The sequence below is a fragment of the Magnolia sinica genome, chromosome 8, assembly GCF_029962835.1.
Source record: "Magnolia sinica isolate HGM2019 chromosome 8, MsV1, whole genome shotgun sequence".
Classification (NCBI taxonomy): domain Eukaryota; kingdom Viridiplantae; phylum Streptophyta; class Magnoliopsida; order Magnoliales; family Magnoliaceae; genus Magnolia; species Magnolia sinica.
Window position 1 is genome coordinate 51,602,737 of NC_080580.1, and position 6,849 is coordinate 51,609,585.

Here is a 6,849-nt window from a genome sequence, read left to right on the forward strand (position 1 = left end):
GAAGGTTTTGATATCGACGCTGGTGAGACCGAATGCGATTCCTATCTCCATGGAGTTCAAGCACATCTTCACTTTTTCTTTCTCTTCTGGTAATTGTCTGCAAGAAGCTCCTAATGGCTTCCACCTGCCTGTGAATTTCTCTACTGGTTCCCTTTCTCTCTGTCGTACTGAGGCTAATTCTGTAATGGTAACATTACACTCTGACAAAAAGAAGTTTGACATGAAGGCATCCTGCATCTGCTCCCAAGTCAGCATTGATCCTGGCGCTAAACTAGAATACCACCGAAACGCTTTACCTATTAGAGAGGCACCAAATAGTTGTAGGTAAAATTGTGGCACTGTAGAGAAATTTCCCATGCTGGTGATGAAATGAATCAGGTGTTCGTCCGACTATCCATCTCCATTAAATTTTTGAAAATCGGGATGCTTGAAATTAGTTGGAAAAGGAATATCTTCCACCTCTCTCAGATACGGTGTTCAATATCTGAATCTTTCGATATTCTCACGTTCTCTTTCTGTCCTGATGGCTTCTTCGACAACCTGTTGCACTTCCTCTTGAGTAATCGCCCTTATTGCAGGAGCAGACCCAAGTGATCCTGCCCTTAGCGGCTGGGAGCCTTCCGGTTGTTGTTCTCATCCATTCATGGTACCCATGATTGAAGGAGCAGCCATCTGAGTTACGTTAAGTGCAAGAGTTTCTAAGGCTGCTTCTCCATTCCCAGATGAAGTTGTCGTTGGGGTAGAATAAGAATATATTAATAAGATGGGGCTCACTGAAAAAGGAGTTTCAATCGATTTTCCTGTACTTCCGTGGCACTCAGTCGATTGTGATACATTTTGAGACAAGACAAGGGTTGTCGGATTTACTAGTGGTGACTTACCCTTCTATTTCCTTGTCCATTGAGTTTTCGTAGCAGGCAGGGCTAGGAAGTCACACAATGTTAACAAATTAATGGATTTCCTTGGGTATATTGCCGGAGGCGTGAGTTCAGGGTTCTTTTTAGCTGCATTTCATGTTATTGGCCCCCAAATTCTTTGTAAGATGGACTCGTCCTGCCAGCTGGGACATTTCGGGTTCTTGGTCTCCGATGTGAGATAACGATCCAATCATTCCCATCCTCTTGTGCTAATGGTGAAACAGTTATAACTACAGCAACCACTCGCGATTCTTTTCGTTTGACTGGCATGGACTGCTCCTTGCAATGCAAAGTCTGTTTACTGGCGTATTCTATAACGAATCCTAATGGCGTGAAATAGAAGACTATCTTGTTCGAAGTGATTACCATTTATTGATTGTAGAACCACATGAATCAGTACTTAGATGGGAATATACTCTACTTTTGATATGAAAGGGAGGATGTTCCCGTTAAGAGTCGCCATTTTGGCGTCTACACGATGCCAAATAGTGGTGAAAGTTCTCAGTATTGTTCCTATGTTAATATCGAGTAATAAGTCCCCAGCAGAGTTGCCATTTTGTTTCAACAAGAAACAAAAACATTTGATTTTGGGAGGATTGCTTACTAATTAACAAAGGAAGAATGAAGAGAACAATCACAATATTTTATTCATACTGAATTCATTTACATCCTTTTTCTCCTTTGATTTCAAAGTGGAATATTTACATAGTCACGGATAACAAATATTTTTAATGCTAATTTCTACAGCATTTCATATTGTATCATGATCTTCAGTTATGGAGATATCGCTGCGCCGGAATATCATTTGTTCTGACTATTCCCAAGCTTCTAAGATGATACATTGATCTTTCAACTCAGATTGGAGCCTGAACTGATCATCTGTACAATGAACCTTTCACATAGCCAAGTTAATTGTGTAGCTACATCAGTTGTGTGCTCACATTAATTATGCGCTCCATCAGTTGTGCGTTGCAGCAGTTGTGTGTGGTACCAGTTGTGCGCCCCATTAGTTGTGTGTTGCACCAGCTGTGTGCCGCACAACTGATATTTTCAACACCTGATTCTAACTGAAGTCTGGATCTTTCTCTCTACTCTGATGTTGTTCTATCCTCATCTAAGTATTAGTGGGGTATTTATAACCTCCCACACATGTGAGCTCCTCCTCAATTAACCCTTTGTGCGCACATACCTATTATGTGGTTAGATCTATTATGCACTTACGACAATTGTGCGCTGCACAATGACATCCCTTCATCTACTTCTGTTGTGCGCCGCACAACTGTTAAGGGTCAAATATTACATATTATCCTCACTTATATCTTGGTTTTATGAATATGATAATGCTTAATGTTTTATTTTACTCATGTTTGTGTTGCAAGGTGAATTTAAGAGCTTAGATTGAAAAGGGTGCTAAAAGCATGGATTTAATGCTCAAGAATCACCAAGGCAAGGGATGGATCTTAGGAGACCGAGATTGAAGAATTCACATGCCAAAGATCCAAGGAAACCAAGTGGTGAAGGAAGAGAATCGAAGATTTGAAGTGAAGAAAAGAAATCCTGAAAATTGTCTTGAAAACAAATTCCGGAGCTAGAAGAGTCTAGTTTTGAAAAACTGCCAGAATGGCCTTCGATATATAGAAGACCTGTAGATAATATCGAAGGACATATCGAAGACCATTCGATTAATTGAGAAATTCAGGACTTCAGGCCAAACTCACTGGACAATTTTGGATCGATCTTCGATATATCGAGGACTCTTCGATATATCGAAGGGCATATCGGAGGACATATCGAAGACACTTCGATATATCAAAGCTGCATAAATTTGAGGCGATTTTTAGATTTTTCTAAGTCGGTGCGAAAGGAGGTGCTACAAAACTATAAATAGGAGTCTCCAGGGCACTCCTATGCATCATCTAGGGTTTGAGGAGTGGAGCAAAAGCATGGAGAAGCCGTCACCAAGAGTTTTTCTTCCCTTTTCCTTAGTTGTTTTTATACTTCTATTAAGAGATTCTAGTTCAACCATGTTTATGGTTGGCTAAACCTCTTAGCTAGGGCTATGAGGTGAAGCTTGTAGTGTGATGGGATGTTTCTATTGCCTTGATTCATGTTTATATTGAACTCTCTTTGATTCTAGTTTGATTATAAGGAATACTTTTAGTTTTTAATGGTTTGTTGTGACTCAAATTACAATAGATCTGTGATAGCTTTAAGTATATTCTTTTCATGTTTTAAGATTATGAATTTAGGAAATCCTATTGTTCACCATCGTTCCTTGGGCATGGTTGGATGATGGAATCCTCCCTAACTTTCACAATTCTCTCAGATTGATTATGGGATTGGTAAATCCTATAGTGAGCCATTGTCTCCTAGGCATGGTTTTGTGATGGAATCACTTCCAGTTCTCACACCTCGCATCCATTGAGAATTAGGTCAAAAGGAAGTTCAGATTTGGTTTTACTGAGAAATCTTCCAATTGGATAAGATGGGGTTCTGATTCCAGTTGTGTCCATGAATCAAGAATAGATTTCCCTGATCTCTACAAGTGGATCCCTGGAAACCCTAGTTCCCACCTTTGAATTTCTTAAGTTTTTCATTAAATTTCTCACAATTACTCTTCAAATATTCCAGATTTAGGTTTTCATCTTCTTCTAGTTCTAGTTCTAGTTCTAGTTGCTTTCAGAAAACACATGAGATTAGTCCCTGGGGAGTCGACCTCGGTCTACCGAGATTATTACTACATTGTGACCCTACACTTGGGGTTGTGAACAAGTTTTTGGCGTCATTGTCAGGGATTAACGGTTGCATTTTTATGAGATTAGCTAGTTTTATAATTAGGTTAAGATTACGGTTTTTCTATTTTCTATTTTTAGATTAGGGTTTGTTTTCTGTTTTTAGAAACTTTCTAATTCTAGGTTTAGAAACTTTCCTAATTTGATTTTAGAAACTTCCTCTTTCTTTTTTCAGAAACTTTCTATTTTCTGTTTTTAGACACTTTCTTTTTTAGAAACTAGTTTACTTTCCTAAATAGTTTTTAACTTTCTAATTTTAGAATTTCTGTTTTTAGAAACTGACTTGTTTTGTTCTGTTTTGTAGGATTTTAATTAGGAACTTCTAAGTTGGTAACTTCTTTCCAATTCCCTCTATCTTTCTATTTCTAGATTTCTATGTCATTTCTCTCTTTTAGGTTTAGGTTAGAATCTGAAATTAAGGGCTGAGAGTGTTTCATGCTCAAGTGGGTCCGTGATAACACTCGATGTCTTTTGAGTGAAGGAGGACTGGTTGAGGGGTTATCTATCCATCACAAGATTAGACACCACTCGAGATCCTCAAAGTTAATTGAAGTGATGGCTACAAATCAATCGGTTAATCAACCGGGAAGATAACCTCAACCTAGGGTTGAGGAAGTCCAGGATGAGAATGAGGTGCATCAAGCACCCCCGCCTCGTACTTTGTGAGATTATTTACAACTGGCAAGGGTGAGCATGCCCTCATGCATGGTTTTTTCAGAAAATACGGGACACATGGATAAGCCAAGGGTGATTCAACTCCTTTTAAAATTCCATGGACTTGAATCTAAAAGTCCATATCTGCACTTGAAAGAGTTTGATGAGATTATAGCCACTTTATATTTTCCAAATGCGTCTGAAGACACGGTCAGACTGAAACTCTTTCCCTTTTCTTTGAAAGGGAAAGCTGAGACGTGGTTGCATTCACTACGTCCCAGATCTATTGGCGCATGGAATGACATGATAAGGGAGTTTATAAAGAAATTTTTTCACATCATAAAACAAACACCCTTAGAAAGACAATCATGAACTTTGCCCAAAAGGAGGATAAAACATTCTTCCAAAGTTGGGAACGGTTTAAGGATCTTGTCAATTCATGCCCACAATCCAATTTTTTTAACAGCTCAATCCCAACAGTATAATATTGTCCACTTTGTCCACGGGGCTCACGGCTTTATTCTTGGGGTTGCCCCCAAAACGTGTTATACTATTGAAACTTCACCCCACATATAACCATCACAACATCAGACAACGCTTCCGATGTGGGATAAGGTTCCACCCTTCACTCGTGTGCACAGTAGCTCGCCAGCCACACAGTAGCCTGTCAACAACCTTTAGGGGTCTGCCCACATACACGCCCGTCCACATGTGACCACAGTGATGGGGCATCACAATATCCCCCACCGAGGGCAGAGCCATCCTCGGCTCTAATACCATTTGTAACAGCTCAGTCCCAGCAGTATAATATTATCCGTTTTGCCCACGAGGCTCATGACTTTGTTCTCGAGGTTGCCCCCAAATTGCGTTATATTATTGAAGACTTCACCCCAAATATAACCACCATAACTTCAGATGACGCTTTCGATGTGGGACAAGGTTCCACCCTTCACTTGTGTGCATAATAGCCTGCCAGCACAGTAGCTTACCAGCTACACAGTAGGGTGCCAGCCACCTTTAGGGGTCCGCCCACATGAACGCCCGCCCACATGTGACCACAGTGATGGGGCGTCACAGTTTTGAAACATGGCGCATTACACACTTGTTCTATGATGGATTGAGATCTTCCATGCACCAATTGGTTGAGATAATGTGCAATGGAGATTTCATGAACAAAAATGTCGATTATGTGTGGGACTAGTTGGACAGACTTGCTGAAAACACACAATCATGGGACACTTACCCAAAATCAAGCACCACTTCTTGGCCCATTCAATCAAAGGAGATACCCTCTGAAAGTGGATGATGATATCAATGCTAAAGTATCTAATCTCATAAGGAAATTTGAGGCCATGGAACTAAATAAGGATAAGGCAAAGGAAATTGTTTGCGATATTTGTGCTTGCAACATTCACACAACTGAAAATTGTCCAACAATACCTGCCTTTGAAAAGATATTAAATGAGCAATCCAATGCCATAAATAATTACCGAAGACCTTTCAATGGACCTATCTCCAATACATATAATCCTAATTGGAGAAATCATCCAAACTTCAATTTAAGGAATGGACAAACTGCTACCCCTCAAGGTTTCTTTAATCAAATTCCAAATCAAGTGAAACCTCAAGAAGTACCAATTCAAAATTCCACACAAACTCAGGAGCTTACTCAAGCAATATGAGAACTGACAAAATTTATGCCAAAGATAGATTCACGTATTACGGTTATAGAAAGGGGGATGCTTCCGGCTCAATCTCTCCCCAATCCCAAACCACAATATGAGATAAGCGATCCAAACTCTTCAAATCAGATGGAGCAAGCTAATCTATCACCACTCTTAGGAGTGGGAAGAGCATTGACAAAACTATTCCGGTTAGGGCTGAAAAGCCTAAGGACCCAGAAGAAGACAATGATGATCGACCAAGCATGGCACCGTAAGAATTAGAACCAAAACTTTAAGGAAAGCCGATTGCACCATTTTTCCAACAGTTAGTTGTACCAAAACCTCTTTCTAACTCTCAGGACATTCTAGAGGTGTCGAAACAAGTGAAGGTCAATATTCCTCTACTTGATGCCGTAAAACAAGTGAAGGGCATGTTAACCACTGCACCTATCATGCAACCACCCGACTGGATCCTTCCTTTTAAACTTTTATGCGATGCGTCTGACTATGCTCTTGGGGTGGTTTTAGGCCAGAGAAAAGAAAAGAAGCCCTACGTTATTCATTGCGCAAGTAGAACTCTAAATCCTTCCTAAGTGAATTACTCAACTACGGAGAAGGAACTCTTAGCTATAGTATTCACTTTGGACAAATTTAGGTCCTACTTAATCAGATCCAAGATTATCATCTACACAGATCATGCGGCGCTCAAGTATCTTCTTTCTAAGAATGATGCTAAGCCCCGCCTGATTAGATGGATCCTCCTACTCCAAGAATTTAATTTAAAAATTAAAGATAAAAAGGGAGTAGAGAACGTAGTGGCTG